The sequence below is a fragment of the Pleurodeles waltl genome, chromosome 4_2, assembly GCF_031143425.1.
Source record: "Pleurodeles waltl isolate 20211129_DDA chromosome 4_2, aPleWal1.hap1.20221129, whole genome shotgun sequence".
NCBI classification, from domain to species: Eukaryota; Metazoa; Chordata; class Amphibia; order Caudata; family Salamandridae; genus Pleurodeles; species Pleurodeles waltl.
Window position 1 is genome coordinate 437,954,781 of NC_090443.1, and position 17,850 is coordinate 437,972,630.

Below are 17,850 nucleotides of genomic sequence, written 5' to 3' on the forward strand. Positions count from 1 at the left end.
AGTAGGTTTCATGGTGCTGAGAAACAGAACCAGCACGTTGCTTACAGAACTTGCTCATAGGCTTTTCTGAAGAGCCAAGTTTTCAGGAGTTTCTGAAATCTCAGATAGTTGGGCTCGAGCTCAGCTTCAAGGGAAGGGAGTTCCAGATGCGGGGGAGAGATTGGAGAATCTGGAAACTCCCAGTCTCTTTTTCTTGAATGAGGGAATTGTGAGGAGATTCATGTGTGAGGATATTAGACTGTGACTGGGGATGTATTTTTTGAATCTGAATGAATAAAAGCAGAGTTTTTACCATGAAGGAATTTAATCCAGCCCATCTTGAAAATAGATTCTTGTTTTGCTGGTAGCCAAAGAAGCTTTCTCAGAAGGAGGGATAATGTGGCAGCATATAGGCTGTTGAAAGAATAGCCCGGCTGCCTGATTTTGAAACAGTTGTAGCCTTCAATTAGGGCCTTTGGGAGGCCAAGATACAAAGAGTTGGCATAGTCTAGCCTGTCGATTTCTAGGGCCAAAATAACCTAAATCAAGGCTTCAAATGTGAGGAATTTGCCGATCTTCTTGATTTTACGCAGCTGTAAAAACTAGGAGGACATGACCAGTACTAGTTGGGGCTTCATAGATAGATCCTTATCAATGAGGATTCCGAGACGCTTTACAGAGTTCTTGGACTGTGAGGGTGCAATTTTGGCTGTTTTTCAGTCTTCTGAGAACCATTTAGATGCATCATGGCACCTATCTTATTTGAGTTTATGAAAGGAGGCCTGTATGTAGCTGGCGCTGTTAGCCAGTTGGAGATCTCTTCCACCTAGTGGTTGAAGTGGGTAGAATGTTAGTTAGTGGTTCCAGAAAGCAGTCAATATCCACTCGGGACCAGTTTGTATAAAGAGGTCCAAGCAAGTGGGAGGTGGTGAAAGGCTTTTGTCATTTTACAGCTTGGCATGGATGACACTGTGCTAATCCTATGCTTAAAGACTTTGCTGTGTAAACGACAAAAGACTTTGGGCCTGATTTAAAAATTGGCAGGTGGAATATTCCATCACAAATGTGACAGATAACCCATCCGCTATATTACAATCTCCATAGTGTACAATGGGATCATAATACGGCGGATGGGATATTACATTTGTGACTGGTTATTCCCCTCCGCCAAGTTCTAAATCAGGCCCTTTGTTCCTTTCTAGCTCGGTGTGGATGGTACTGTGCTAATCCTATGCTTAAAAACTCTGCTAGAAAAACCGACATGTGAGGTGAGCAAGTGTAGAGTGTCACTGGTGCTGTAGGGTGCTCTGTACTGGAGCTGTTCTCCATCTAAACTTCAGAACTACCCAGAGTACTCTCTTCTTTTTTGCATAATTTACGTATCACTGTAAGCCTGAAGGATATTGTTTTGACTTTTAGTGAGAGCTCCCTGTGTCTGGACAAAGCTTAACCTCTCTGAAGAGCTATAATGATAGCGAAACACATGTCAGGGGTTGTTTTTGCTCATTCCAGGTTGGAGTGGATAGAATTTTACCTATCCAAAGCTGTAATACTGTGCCTGGAGTGGTGAAAGGCTTTTGTCATTTTACAGCTTGGCGTGGATAGCACTGTGCTAATCCTATACTTAAAGACCTTCTTATATAACTGGGCCTGATTTAGATCTTGAAGGGACTGCGGTCATCCCTCCTTTGCAGTGGGTTTAAGTACTCCAACAAGGTGATGGATTTCCAACCGCAGCTGAAACTCCGTCCGCGTCGACAAATTGTATTCCACCCCGTAAGTGGTTTTCCACTGCCAGCGCAACTGACGCCTATGTGGGCAACACTACCCCATTGCCATCAGGATTGAAGGATTGTGCCAAACATATTTTGATTTCACTGTTGTGCTGCCGATATTCTAGCGGTGGATCCCTGATGGAGCAAGTCTGTTACGGGATGCGGTCAGCATTGTACTATGTCTTGTGGCTATTGGATGGATTCTAGCAGCACACACACCTGATGTCTGTTGGTTAATTGATTACACCTGCATACCACCCTATAAAACACTCTACATTTTAGACCATGATTCTTTGCCAGGCCATTTTGCTGCTGAAATTGCCACACAGAAGTCAGTTTGTTTTGTTCCCTCTGTTAATTTTTCATGTCTTATTTTATGCCTTAAATTGTGGCTCGTCTATTTAATTTACTTTTATTTACTCTAATGGCAGGGGGAAGAAATCCAAGCTTCACAGAGGGAACATTGTCAGTTATGGTGGATGAAATAATTAGAGTAGAACCACAATTGTTGCAGCCCAAGTCTAAATTACAACCATAGCTCAAAAAAGGCAATTGTGTACCAAAATAGTTTACAGAGTGAGTGCTGTAGCACACAACTTTGGCACACAGGAGGAAATTAGGAAGAGGGGGAACAACCTGTGGGGAAGAGTGAGTTCCCTTGGCCTCCAATCGTCACCTGGAGTACCAGAGGACTGATGGTGGTCTCCCAGCACCCACATTCAACTATATCCCTGAGAGGAAAAGGTCTTGCAGATCCTATAGCTTGAAGGCTTGACTGGAATGCCTGGCGGAGTAGAGGCTGGTAAGTTGGACCTTTGAATGTCTCACTAAACACAAATGTAGTTTTTGTTCTTAAGTTAGTTGCTGATAATGTGTTTTGCATTTTTGTAAAACAAATAAACCCAAATGTAAAATTCACAAATCTATTGTTATCATCAAATAGTATCATTATGATACTAACTCTCGTTTTACTACTGGGCAATATGTGTTGTCAACATGTGTGTTGTTCTTCATGGATCACTTCTTGCATTTGTCTGGGGTGTTTGAATGTATTTTGTTGTAAATAAGATTACAGGTTCCATACACCATCTATTATACCATGAATGTGTGGTGCTTGCAAGTGCCTTCCCACCTAGTAACACATTTCACCTACTTTTTATATTGCAAATGCGTCTTCATCTTCTCTGCATATATCTAACTAGGTATACAACTTACAATTTTGCAATGTGATATTGATCATTCTCTCTTTTCTTCCATATATGCATATATGTTAAGGTGTTATGCATTTGTCAATCTTCATTTTATGCAATGTATTAAAATGTCATTATTTTATTTTATTTTGTATTTTGTTGCTTGCTCACTATTTCTTTGAATTGATGTAATTGGTTTCACAAATCAAAGTATGTTTACTTATCTTGTGCCCAGTTTGGAAATACAAAGGTTTTCTTGATACCTATTTTTCACTCTTTATAGTTCATCAAATGAATTGCTGTATACCCGGTATAGAATTAAAACCCATTGCAAAGTGCAGCTCATTTATTGCCTCTCAGTACCTAGGGTTCTTGATGAACCTACAAGCCCTATATATCCCAGCAACCAGAAGAGTCCAGCAGACATAACGGTATATTGTTTTCAAAAATTTGACATCGCAGGAAAAAGTTACAGAGTAAAACCCAGAGAAAAATGGCTGTTTATTTTCACCTCAATTTCAATATTTTTCATTTCAGCTGTTATTTTCTGTAGAAAAACCTTGTAGTATCTAGACAAATGACCCCTTGGTGTATTCAGAATTTCGTCTATTTTTCAGAAATGTTTAGCTTTCCACGATTCAGCATTGGTTTCATACCTATTTCTGTCACTAACTCGAAGGAGGCTAAAAGCACAAAAAATAGTAAAAATGGGGTGTGTCCCAGTAAAATGCCAAAATTGTATTGAAAAATGTGGTTTTATGATTCAAGTCTGCCTATTCCTGAAAGCTGGGAAGATGGTGATTTTAGCACCGCAAGTCTTTTGTTGATGCTATTTTCAGGGAAAAAAACACACGCCTTCTTCTTCAGCCCTTTTTTCCCATTTCTTTGAAAAAAACAAATTTTTCGCTGTATTTTGGCTAATTTCCTGGTCTCCTTCAGAGGAACCCACAAACTATGGGTACCTCTAGAGTCCTAGGATGTTGGAAAAAAAAGAATGTAAATTTGGCCTGGGTAGCTTACGTGGACAAAACGTTATGAGGGCCTAAGTTCAAACTTCCCCAAATAGCCAAAAAAAGGCCTGGCACCTGAGGGGGAAAAGGCCTAAGCGTAAACTGCCCCAAATAGCCAAAAAAAAGGCCTGCCACCTGAGGGGGAAAAGGCCTGATAGTGAAGGGGTTAAACTAGGCATTAACCAATAATCCTATTGACAGATTGTATTTAGTAACAAGCCAGGCCCTCTCATGTCCAAACTGTGACATTTGGAGGGGTCTGCTGTTGTTCTGTAGTACAAAAGAATTATGTGTTAGAAGTTTTTCTGATTGCGGTAGGCCTGTTCTTTGTCATGTGGTAGCACTAAGGCAATATGTGTGCCATCAATTGCTCCAACCAAATGTGGGAGGTCACTGAAACCCTAAAAATCTCCCTTCACATTGGCAAAATTGTAATTTCTTAAAAACTGTTTAAAGCTATTGGTGTGTCTCATCATTGAAGAAAGAACTTCTTGTAGTGCACTACTGAAAGTTGGTTGTGACATGTCACCAGATACTGCCACAGTGTATTGGGATAATCTTGTGGCCACAAAAATGGAGTACTGTAATGATTTTGACTATTGGTGTTATTTATGTGGGATTCCTATTGTGAGGCAAAAGATCTGGCTCCAGCTGATTACATAAATCAAGAATAGTTTGTCTCCACAATCTGAGGTCCTTATTACGAGTGTGGCGATCTTAAGTCCGCCACACTTGCGGTGGTGGTCGGGCCACTGCCAAAATGACCTTGACATTACGACTGTGGTGAAAGCACCACGGTCGGACCACTGGCACCACCACTTTTAGGCCGGCCTGGCAGTGGCTGTGGTCTTAATTCACCAAGGCAGCGCTGTCCTGGGGATTACGACTCCCATGTCTGCCAGCTTTTGCATGGTGGTTCCACCGCCATGCAAAGGCTGGTGGAGATGGGGTGCTGGGGTCCCCATGGGTGCCTCTGCACTTCCCATGCACTTGTTGCACTTTTCACAGCCTGACTTACAGTTAATGCAAAAACCGTGACGGGTGCTATTGCACCCGATGCACCACAACATTGTCACTGGCTCGATTACGAGCCAGCGTCAATATTGTAGTGAGTTTCCCACTCGGCCAGCAGTCGGAAATGGGTCCAGCTGGAAACTCATAATAGGGCCAGCGAGCAGAAGACCAAAATGGTGGTCTTCCACCCCAAAGAGTTTGGCGTGCGGCCTCTACCGCTTGCCAAACTCATAATAAGGCCCTGAATCTTTTGATAATATCCCATACTTCCATGGTAGCAAAGTCTGGAAATAGTCAAAAAACTTGAGGCTGTCATCTTTTTCCTCTGCGTGTGTTCATATGTCTGCATGTAAGAAAAACGAAAACTATTTCTTTAAATATGCACACATGTCTTTGATATTCAACACAAATCTCAAGTCTTTGTAAAGTTTTATGGGTCTTATTATGAGTTCGACGGAGGGGTTTACACCATCACAAACGTGACGGATATCCCATCCGTCGTATTACAAGTTCCATAGGATGTAATGGAATTTGTAATACGGCGGACAGGATATCCATCACATTTGTGATGGAGTAATCCCCTTCGCCAAACTCATAATGAGGCCCTATATGTTTTTGTAACATACCTGTACACAACATTTTTTATGATGTCATTCAAAATAATTTTTACATGACTACTATTTTTTTAAAACAATGTGTAAATAATACATTTTAAATATATTAATTACATATAATTTTTTTTTTTCTAAAAAATTCTGTCAACGAAAGTATAAACTAAACGCACAGCTATCGCTTTTAACCACAGTAACTGACAACATAATACTGTTTTAATTTTAAAAAAGAGTAAGGTTCGCATTTTGTATACGTAAACAAACTAGCCACCATGTTAAGTGGTGGTGATGCACTTCACATTCACAATTACACTGTTTCACAATCTGAAATGGCGGGTGCCTGACATGGCCATCAGGACATTTACGATCAGATGGTCATCGGCAGAAGTGGACTTCATAGTGAGTGTAAACTCCGCAATGGATAGAACCATAGGCTAAAGTGTGTGACAGCAACGTATCAAAGCCAATGGATGTGTACGTCTCGGTTGACCATTGCGTACGTCATGCGACATTTAAAAAAAAAAAGCTAATTTGCTTCTTTACACTGCAGCCGACAAAACCTCCTCCACTTTTGCTGTTGTTTTCAAACTCTGGGAGCCATGATGCCCGGGAAAGAACGTGACAGGGCTCTAACTTCTCAGCATCAATTTGCTGACTACAGAGGCCTTGTCCCTGCACAGCCAGCTGTATGTCAAACCAGAGGAGCAGGTACATGTTTAAAATGAAAATGTATTTCTCATGAACTTGTATGTTTTTAAAACACAGATTAAACTATTCCTGTTAGCTCCTGAGTGAAGTGTAGTGATTGGAGTGAAGTCTACTCAATATTGGAGCTGTGAACAAAATTATGTTTCTCAATGATTAAAATGTCAGAAAATTGAAATTAAAAGTTACCTTGATTATTAAGGTAACTCTTCATTTCAATGTATTCTCCTTTTCATAGTTTTGCATTGACAAACTGTATGCCCCCCACCCCCAGTGGCCAGTAAACATTGTGCCATAAGCATAAGTGAAAAATATAGCCATTTGTTAAAATTAGAGAAATCATTCATGTTATGAACTTGTCTGCAGATTTTTTTTTTTTACTTTACATTTCTCACATTTGCAAAATAATGAGTGTATATTTGTGTTATACATGTAACGGTGCCACATATGGCTTAAGGTATGTCCTGTGCTACAAGCACATACAACACAGGCTCTCAGTCACCCTTACAAATATATTCCATTCCTACACACACACACATGTTCATACATCAACAAATACCATGCTCTCAATGACACACAGTGCAGCCCTTTCATAATGCTCTCAATCATAGTATATGGTTCAAACCATAGTATCTGGCTCTATGTACACAAGATATTAAGCCAATGAAGCTGGACGTGGGTGTGTGTGGTAACAATGCGCAAGTTGTTTAGCCTTCAGTAGCTCTCAATGATTTGCACTGATCAGAAGTAGCTCTCACTACAGAAAATGTTCGAGACCCCTGGTCTAGATGATGTTAGTGGTCTGAATTTGTAAACTGTAGACATGAAAGGGGGTAAGGCTACTCAACTAGTCACTACAAATATTTAGTTTCAAGTAGAAATACATTTTTGAAAATATGCTGTACTAACTCATTACAAATACTTGTGCTTCTGATAGAGTTATCAAATTTGTGTTACATCAATTCAAACAAAACCTCACAAAACATATTTTTTTCATTTTTCAAAACCATACCGGTCAACGTCCATTAGGAAATAAAATCAGGAAGGCCATCACAAGGAAAGTGTGGACGCTGGGGTTCTACAAGCAGTGTAGCATCCACTGCAGGAAGAGCTGAGAGGTCCTATGACGTTGGTCCAAGAAGTCACTAGAAGTCCAGCTCGGCCAGACCTCCCAACATGGGAAGCGCATGTGCTGCACCTTGTCCCCCCTAATGGCCCGCATACTTGCGGTGGCCTATCCCAGCTTGATGGGCAGCATCAATGGGATATGGTCTTTTTTGGGTTCTTATTGTTAGACAACTAGTTTTTGTTACACCAACAAATAATGGCATCAGCATAAAGGTTGATACATGTCCAATGCACAAGAAGAGTTCTGAAAGGTGTACGTTTAGTACAAGGTGTTTGATGATACGTTTTGTATATTTTGTTTAAGAACATGATACCACTATTTTTCTGACTACTATCAAAGGACTGTTTTGAGCACACACGTGCCTGCCTAATAAAAAAGAGGTAATTGAATTAGTTTGATGTTATAAGGGGCATTGGAACCAAACAGGCCACAATTTATGATTGTGTCAGTTGTGATGCTTCATCATAATTGTGGAGAAGGTTTCATTGGCCCAATTACAGGTGATGTAGCATAAAATAGACTTATGATACAGTGGATGTTCAAAACGTCACATTGGTGAGTTGGTATCATAGACAAACAATAGTGAGCATGTGAACCAAAATGACTAGAAACTTGAGAACAATGGCAATATTTTTTAGTAAAAAATGTTGCACATATGTTTTCACTAAAAATAGTTTTCAAATAAATTTAGGTTCAAATGTGCATGTAAGCCAGTCTGTTTTTTCAACCATGATTTTGGTAGGCAGACATTTTTGTAATATAAAGACAGGAATGTCTAGACATTGGTGACAGGGTAACACATACCCAATGACAACTTTTTTATGCCCTTTGTTATGTCCAGATGATGAATCAATATTGAAGAAAAAGAGATTAGTGAAAGGCACTATTGCAGAGGGACAGTGTACAATGTACAAATGATTTTGTGACACAAGTTCACTGTTCAAAACAACCAATCCGTACCATTGAGAGGTGTTAAACAATTTCTGGAGAACATTGAAAACAATTAAGAGAAATGATAAAAAATGAAATGGAAGAAATTATGTGAAATTCCACAACTGTGAGAAAGTGGGTCCTGAAAATGTTCCCTACATGCATGAGATAATGGTAACATGTACCTAATTTTGAAAGACTAGAAGCAGGTGAAATCTGAAAATTAGAAAATGTTTTGTTAAAAAACTTCATGATCAATTTTTTATAGTTATTTTACAGCAACTTCAGGAGCAGGTGAAGGGGACATTGGCCACAAAGGTAGGGAGGCAGTTGGCCAATGTGTTTTAGGTGGTGAGACCTCAGACACCGACGGACATAATGGCATGGAGGATGAGGGGACTGGAACGGAGGCCCCCAGCTTGCCTTCTTCTTCGTAGGTCTTCACAAGTGACCAGTCCCTAGTGGTGGTGGACCTTACAGGACCTTTACCATCTGCATCCTTGTACGCCACCCAGATTCCAATCTCCACTCTTCCTCGTGCCCCCCATTGGTTGAATCTGCCCCCTAAAAGGGCTGGGGTCTTCTTTGCTGCAGCCATCTCCCCCCATGCCCTTGCCCCTGGCTGCACTCAGTGAAGAGGTTAATGACCTCTTACGCAGAATCTCCGTAGGCCAGACAGTGATTACGAATGGCATTCAGGGACTTAGTTGCCAAATGCAACAAATGGTTGCATTTCTGGTATGGATGTCGATTCACCAAAATGTCAGGGGTAACAGAAGTGACTTCACTCACCCTTTGACCTGAATGACGTCACAGAAGTGACATCTTCATGCCCTTTCACCCAAAATCTTTCCAGGAAGCGATGTAACATGATCCTAATTAGATTACAGTAATTGACATCGCTGAAGTTCAATAATACCTGCATGACTTATATAACAACTCACACATATAATTTAGATACCACTTATATTAGGGTTTGCTTCCCCCCAACTTTTTGCCTGTCTCCCTCCATTTTCTGCACTCTTTGTTGCTGGTTTTAGGACTCTGTGCACCTTACCACTGCCAACGACTGCTAAAGTGCTTCTGCTATCTCTCCCAAATCATGGTGACATTGGCTCATTCTCAATTGGCATGTTTTATTTATTTGTAAGTGTAGAAAGCTGGCTCCTTATATAGTATACCAAACTGTGCAAAGAGTCCAGGTATTGAGTGGACAGGGGCTTGCTCTAGCAATTCCAAGGTGCTCTCTTAGGGGATAGTGAGATCGAGCAGCCTTAGGCTTATCAGAGAGGAGTGTTAGACATCTGCAATAGGCACACAGTCAATAAATGATACATATGTTTCAGTAAGGAGAACCACACCAATTTATAAAAATAACATGTATCTTTATATATGGTTAGACACCAAAATCAATATGCTCAGGTATGTACGTTTTAAAAGAGAAATTCTTACAGTGTTTAAAAGTCAACATAGTGCAATTTTCTGGAGCTACAATGTGTAGGAAAGTACCATCTTGCCTGGCATGTTACCCCCATCTTTCACTGTATATATGTTGTTTTAGTTGTATGTGTCACTGGGACCCTGGTAACCCAGGGCCCCAGTGCTCATAAGTGTGCCTGAATGTGTTACCTGTGTAGTGACTAACTGTCTCACTGAGGCTCTGCTAATCAGAACCTCAGTGGTTATGCTCTCTCATTTCTTTCCAAATTGTCACTGACAGGCTAGTGACCATTTTTACCAATTTACATTGGCTTACTTGAACACCCTTATAATTCCCTAGTATATGGTACTGAGGTACCCAGGGTATTGGGGTTCCAGGAGATCCCTATGGGCTGCAGCATTTCTTTTGCCACCCATAGGGAGCTCTGACAATTCTTACACAGGCCTGCCACTGCAGCCTGAGTGAAATAACGTCCACGTTATTTCACAGCCATTTTACACTGCACTTAAGTAACTTATAAGTCACCTATATGTCTAACCTTTACCTGGTAAAGGTTAGGTGCAAAGTTACTTAGTGTGAGGGCACCCTGGCACTAGCCAAGGTGCCCCCACATTGTTCAGAGCCAATTCCCTGAACTTTGTGAGTGCGGGGACACCATTACAGGCGTGCACTACATATAGGTCACTACCTATATGTAGCTTCACAATGGTAACTCCGAATATGGCCATGTAACATGTCTATGATCATGGAATTGCCCCCTGTATGCCATCCTGGCATAGTTGGCACAATCCCATGATCCCAGTGGTCTGTAGCACAGACCCTGGTACTGCCAAACTGCCCTTCCTGGGGTTTCACTGCAGCTGCTGCTGCTGCCAACCCCTCAGACAGGCATCTGCCCTCCTGGGGTCCAGCCAGGCCTGGCCCAGGATGGCAGAACAAAGAACTTCCTCTGAGAGAGGGTGTGACACCCTCTCCCTTTGGAAAATGGTGTGAAGGCAGGGGAGGAGTAGCCTCCCCCAGCCTCTGGAAATGCTTTGTTGGGCACAGAGGTGCCCAATTCTGCATAAGCCAGTCTACACCGGTTCAGGGGACCCCTTAGCCCTGCTCTGGCGCGAAACTGGACAAAGGAAAGGGGAGTGACCACTCCCCTGACCTGCACCTCCCCTGGGAGGTGTCCAGAGCTCCTCCAGTGTGCTCCAGACCTCTGCCATCTTGGAAACAGAGGTGCTGCTGGCACACTGGACTGCTCTGAGTGGCCAGTGCCACCAGGTGACATCAGAGACTCCTTGTGATAGGCTCCTTCAGGTGTTGCTAGCCTATCCTCTCTCCTAGGTAGCCACACCCTCTTTTCTGGCTATTTAGGGTCTCTGTCTCTGGGGAAACTTTAGATAACGAATGCAAGAGCTCATCCGAGTTCCTCTGCATCTCTCTCTTCACCTTCTGCCAAGGAATCGACTGCTGACCGCGCTTGAAGCCTGCAAAACTGCAACATAGTAGCAAAGACGACTACTGCAACTCTGTAACGCTGATCCTGCCGCCTTCTCGACTGTTTTCCTGCTTGTGCATGCTGTGGGGGTAGTCTGCCTCCTCTCTGCACCAGAAGCTCCGAAGAAATCTCCCGTGGGTCGACGGAATCTTCCCCCTGCAACCGCAGGCACCAAAAAGCTGCATTACCGGTCCCTTGGGTCTCCTCTCAGCACGACGAGCGAGGTCCCTCGAATCCAGCGACTCTGTCCAAGTGACCCCCACAGTCCAGTGACTCTTCAGTCCAAGTTTGGTGGAGGTAAGTCCTTGCCTCACCTCGCTGGGCTGCATTGCTGGGAACCGCGACTTTTGCAGCTACTCCGGCCCCTGTGCACTTCCGGCGGAAATCCTTTGTGCACAGCCAAGCCTGGGTCCACGGCACTCTAACCTGCATTGCACGACTTTCTAAGTTGGTCTCCGGCGACGTGGGACTCCTTTGTGCGACTTCGGGTGAGCACCATTTCACGCATCCTTGTAGTGCCTGTTTCTGGCACTTCTCCGGGTGCAACTTGCTTCAGAGAGGGCTTCTTGTCTTGCTCGACGTCCCCTCTCTCTGCTGGTCCAATTTGCGACCTCCTGGTCCCTCTTGGGCCTCAGCAGCGTCCAAAAACGCTAACCGCATGATTTGCAGCTAGCAAGGCTTGTTGGCGTTCTCTCGGCGGGAAAACACTTCTGCACGACTCTCCACGGCGAGAGGGATCCGTCCACCAAAGGGGAAGTCTCTAGCCCTTTTCGTTCCTGCAGAAACCTCAGCTTCTTCTGTCCAGTAGAAGCTTCTTTGCACCCACAGCTGGCATTTCCTGGGCATTTGCCCATCTCCGACTTGCTTGTGACTTTTGGACTTGGTCCCCTTGTTCCACAGGTACCCTAGATTGGAAATCCACAGTTGTTGCATTGCTGGTTTGTGTCTTTCCTGCATTATTCCTCTAACACAATTTCTTTGTCCTTAGGGGAACTTTAGTGCACTTTGCATTCACTTTTCAGGGTCTTGGGGAGGGTTATTTTTCTAACTCTCACTATTTTCTAATAGTCCCAGCGACCCTCTACAAGGTCACATAGGTTTGGGGTCCATTCGTGGTTCGCATTCCACTTTTGGAGTATATGGTTTGTGTTGCCCCTATCCCTATGTTTCCCCATTGCATCCTATTGTAACTATACATTGTTTGCACTGTTTTCTAAGACTATACTGCATATTTTTGCTATTGTGTATATATATCTTGTGTATATTTGCTATCCTCTCACTGAGGGTACACTCTAAGATACTTTGGCATATTGTCATAAAAATAAAGTACCTTTATTTTTAGTATAACTGTGTTTTGTGTTTTCTTATGATATTGTGCATATGACACTAAGTGGTACTGTAGTAGCTTCACACGTCTCCTAGTTCAGCCTAAGCTGCTCTGCTAAGCTACCATTATCTATCAGCCTAAGCTGCTAGACACCCTATACACTAATAAGGGATAACTGGGCCTGGTGCAAGGTGCAAGTACCCCTTGGTACTCACTACAAGCCAGTCCAGCCTCCTACATTGGTTGTGCAGTGGTGGGATAAGTGCTTTGAGACTACTTACCACTCTTGTCATTGTACTTTTCATAAGAGAAAAATATACAAAACAAGGTCAGTGTATATACACATAGCCAAAAAGTTTAGCATTTCCTCTTTTCACTCTTTTCTAAGTGCTGAAAAGTACTTCTAAAACTTTCAAAAAGTTCTTAAAAGTTTAAAAAAGTTTTTTTCTGTCTTTCTAAAAAGTTCTGAAAACTTTTTTCTCTTTTTCTATCACTTTAACTCTCTCTAAAAATGTCTGGCACAGGCCAAAATGTTGATCTGTCCAAACTTGCATATGACCACCTTAGCTGGAAAGGAGCAAGGAGTCTCTGTGTAGAGAGAGGTTTGAGTGTAGGGAAGAATCCTTCTTTGGAATTATTGCTTAACATGCTTAGAGAACAAGATAAGGCCATAGGGGCCACATCTGTTGAAAAAGTAGCAAATGGTTCCCAATCGGATCCAGGGACTCCCCCAGGAAAAGATTCAGGAAAGAAACTTCCTAGCCTGCCCATTACTAGACAGTCTAGCATAGTTGGTAATGATGGAGAGCCTCACCATAGAAATAGTGTTGTCTCACATCATAGCAAAAGCATTTATTCTCACCATACTGGTAGTGATGTTTCTGTTAGCCAAGCTGTTAGGGTGGCTTCTGTAAGGACAGGTCTCCTTCTGTTCATTCTTCTGTGTCTAAGAATGTCCCTCCCACCAACCCTGATGACAGAATGTTAGAGAGGGAACTCAATAAGTTGAGAGTGGAACAAACCAGACTGAAGCTTAAAAAGCAACAGCTGGATTTGGATAGACAGTCTTTTGAACTAGAGAAAGAAAGACAGAAGTTGGGTTTAGATACCCATGGTGGCAGCAGCAGTATTCCCCATAGTCATCCTGCAAAAGAGCATGATTCCAGGAATCTGCACAAGATAGTTCCCCCTTATAAGGAGGGGGATGACATTAACAAGTGGTTTGCTGCACTTGAGAGGGCCTGTGTTGTACAGGATGTCCCTCAAAGGCAGTGGGCTGCTATCCTATGGCTATCATTTAGTGGAAAAGGTAGGGATAGGCTCCTTACTGTGAAAAAAAATGATGCTAATAATTTCCAAGTTCTTAAGAATGCACTCCTGGATGGTTATGGCTTAACCACTGAACAGTACAGGATAAAGTTCAGAGAGACCAAAAAGGAGTCTTCACAAGACTGGGTTGATTTCATTGACCATTCAGTGAAGGCCTTGGAGGGGTAGTTACATGGCAGTAAAGTTACTGATTATGACAGCCTGTATAACTTGATCCTGAGAGAGCATATTCTTAATAATTGTGTGTCTGATTTGTTGCACCAGTACTTGGTGGACTCTGATCTGACCTCTCCCCAAGAATTGGGAAAGAAGGCAGACAAATGGGTCAGAACAAGGGTGAACAGAAAAGTTCATACAGGGGGTGACAAAGATGGCAACAAAAAGAAGGATGGTAAGTCTTCTGACAAGGTTGGGGACAAATCTAAAAATGAGTCTTCATCAGGCCCACAAAAACACTCTGGTGGGGGTGGTGGGCCCAAATCCTCTTTTAATCAGAACAAGGAAAAGAAACCATGGTGCTATTTATGTAAAATAAAAGGCCATTGGACAACAGATCCCAGTTGTCCAAAGAAAAGCACCAATGCTCCTACCACTACAACCCCTACTGCTACACCTAGTGTCCCTACTAATAGCAGTGGTGGTGGGAGCAAACCTACTAATAGCCAATCCAAGGGAGTAGCTGGGCTCACTATTGGTAACTTAGTTGGGGTTGGCCTTGTTAGGGAGGCCACAGAGGCTGTGTTAGTCTCTGAGGGGGCTATTGATTTAGCCACCTTAGTTGCTTGTCCCCTTAATATGGATAAGTACAAGCAGCTACCCCTAATAAATGGTGTTGAGGTTCAGGCCTACAGGGAACTGGTGCCAGTGTGACTATGGTCATAGAGAAACTGGTCCACCCTGAACAACACCTACTTGGTCACCAGTACCAAGTAACCGATGCTCACAACAACACACTTAGCCACCCCATGGCTGTTGTTAATCTCAACTGGGGGGGGGTTACTGGTCCAAAGAAAGTTGTGGTAGCTTCAGATTTACCTGTAGACTGTCTATTAGGGAATGATTTGGAGACATCAGCTTGGTCAGATGTGGAGTTGGAGGCCCATGCAGCAATGCTGGGCATCCCAGGGCATATTTTTGCTTTGACAAGGGCTCAGGCCAAAAAGCAAAAAGGACAGGGAAGCTTGGATCCTGGAACAATGGACCAAGTGCTCCCTAAAGCTAGGGCTAGTAGAAGCAAACCACTTCCTACTATCCCTCCCTCTACAGTGGATTCTACTTCTGAGGAAGAAGAATTCCCTCCCTGTGCAGAACCTACACCAGAGGAGCTGGAAGCAGACACTGCTGAGCTTTTGGGTGAAGGGGGGCCTGCCAGAGAGGAGCTGAGTGTGGCACAGCAAACCTGTCCCACATTAGAGGGTCTCAGACAGCAAGCTGTCAAACAGGCTAATGGGGATGTCAGTGACTCTCACAGAGTTTACTGGGAGGACAACCTCTTGTACACTGAGCATAGGGATCCTAAACCTGGAGCTGCCAGGAGATTAGTGATTCCTCAGGAGTACAGAAAGTTCCTCCTAACACTGGCACATGACATTCCCTTAGCTGGGCATCTAGGACAAATGAAAACTTGGGACAGGCTTGTTCCCCTGTTTCATTGGCCTAGAATGTCTGAGGACACAAAGGAATTTTGTAAGTCCTGTGAAACCTGTCAAGCCAGTGGCAAAACAGGTGGCACCCCAAAGGCACCCCTTATCCCACTGCCTGTGGTTGGGGTTCCCCTTGAAAGGGTAGGGGTTGACATAGTTGGCCCCCTTGACCCTCCTACTGCTTCAGGCAATAGATTTATCTTGGTGGTAGTGGACCATGCCACAAGATATCCTGAAGCTATTCCTTTAAGGACCACTACAGCACCTGCAGTGGCAAAGGCCCTCCTGGGAATATTTTCCAGGGTGGGCTTCCCAAAGGAAGTAGTATCAGATAGGGGAAGCAATTTCATGTCTGCATACTTAAAGGCCATGTGGAAGGAGTGTGGTGTAACGTACAAGTTCACAACACCCTATCATCCACAAACAAATGGACTGGTGGAGAGATTTAATAAAACTCTCAAAGGCATGATTTTGGGTCTCCCTGAAAAACTCCGCAGGAGATGGGATATCCTTCTACCATGCCTCCTTTGTGCCTACAGGGAGGTACCCCAGAAAGGAGTGGGCTTCAGCCCCTTTGAACTTCTTTTTGGACACCCTGTTAGGGGTCCACTCACACTTGTAAAGGAGGGTTGGGAACAACCTTTAAAAGCTCCTAAGCAGGATATTGTGGATTATGTACTTGGCCTCAGATCAAGGATGGCTGAGTACATGAAAAAGGCCAGTAAAAACCTTCAGGCCAGCCAAGAGCTCCAGAAGCAATGGCATGATCAGAAGGCTGTTTTGGTTCAGTACCAACCAGGGCAGAAAGTGTGGGTCTTGGAGCCTGTGGCCCCAAGAGCACTCCAAGATAAATGGAGTGGACCCCACACAATTGTTGAAAAGAAGGGAGAAGTCACCTATTTAGTTGACTTAGGCACTGCCAGGAGTCCCCTTAGGGTGCTCCATGTCAACCGCCTGAAACCCTACTATGACAGGGCTGATCTCACCCTGCTCATGGCAACTGATGAGGGACAGGAAGAAGACAGTGATCCTCTACCTGATCTCTTCTCTTCCACAGAACAAGATGCTCTTGTGGAAGGTGTAGTTTTGGCTGATTGTCTTACTGCTGAGCAGAAAGATAATTGCATAAATCTCCTAGATCAATTCTCTGAACTCTTCTCTACTGTGCCAGGTACCACTTCTTGGTGTGAGCACACTATATATACTGGAGACAGTTTACCTGTCAAAGGAAGATCTATAGGCAGCCTGACCATGTCAGGGACTGCATAAAGCAAGAGGTCCAGAAAATGTTAGAACTAGGAGTGGTGGAGCACTCTGACAGTCCATGGGCTTCTCCTGTGGTACTGGTACCAAAACCCCATTCCAAAGATGGAAAGAAGGAAATGCGGTTTTGTGTAGACTATAGAGGTCTCAACTTGGTAACCAAAACTGATGCTCACCCTATACCCAGGGCAGATGAGCTCAGAGATACACTGGCATCTGCCAAGTATCTAAGCACTTTTGACTTGACTGCAGGGTATTGGCAGATCAAATTGTCAGAAGATGCTAAACCTAAGACTGCATTTTCAACCATTGGAGGACATTACCAGTTTACTGTAATGCCTTTTGGTTTGAAAAATGCACGTGCCACTTTTCAGAGGTTGGTGAACACAGTCCTGCAAGGGCTGGAAGCTTTCAGTGCAGCATATTTGGACGATATAGCTGTCTTTAGCTCCAGCTGGGATGATCACCTGGTCCACCTATGGAAAGTTTTGGAGGCCCTGCACAAGGCAGGCCTCACTATCAAGGCTTCAAAGTGCCAGATAGGGCAGGGTAAGGTGGTTTATCTGGGACACCTTGTTGGTGGGGAACAGATTGCACCACTTCAGGGGAAAATCCAAACAATTATTGATTGGGTTCCCCCTACCACTCAGACTCAGGTGAGAGCCTTCCTAGGCCTCACTGGGTATTACAGGAGGTTCATTAAGAACTACGGCTCCATTGCAGCCCCTCTTAATGACCTCACATCCAAGAAAATGCCTAAAAAGGTATTATGGACAGCAAACTGTCAGAAAGCTTTTGAGGAGCTGAAGCAGGCCATGTGCTCTGCACCTGTCCTGAAAAGCCCTTGTTACTCTAAAAAATTCTATGTCCAAACTGATGCATCTGAATTAGGAGTAGGGGCAGTCCTATCACAACTTAATTCTGAGGGCCAGGATCAACCTGTTGCTTTTATTAGTAGGAGGTTGACCCCTAGAGAAAAGCGTTGGTCTGCCATTGAGAGGGAGGCCTTTGCTGTGGT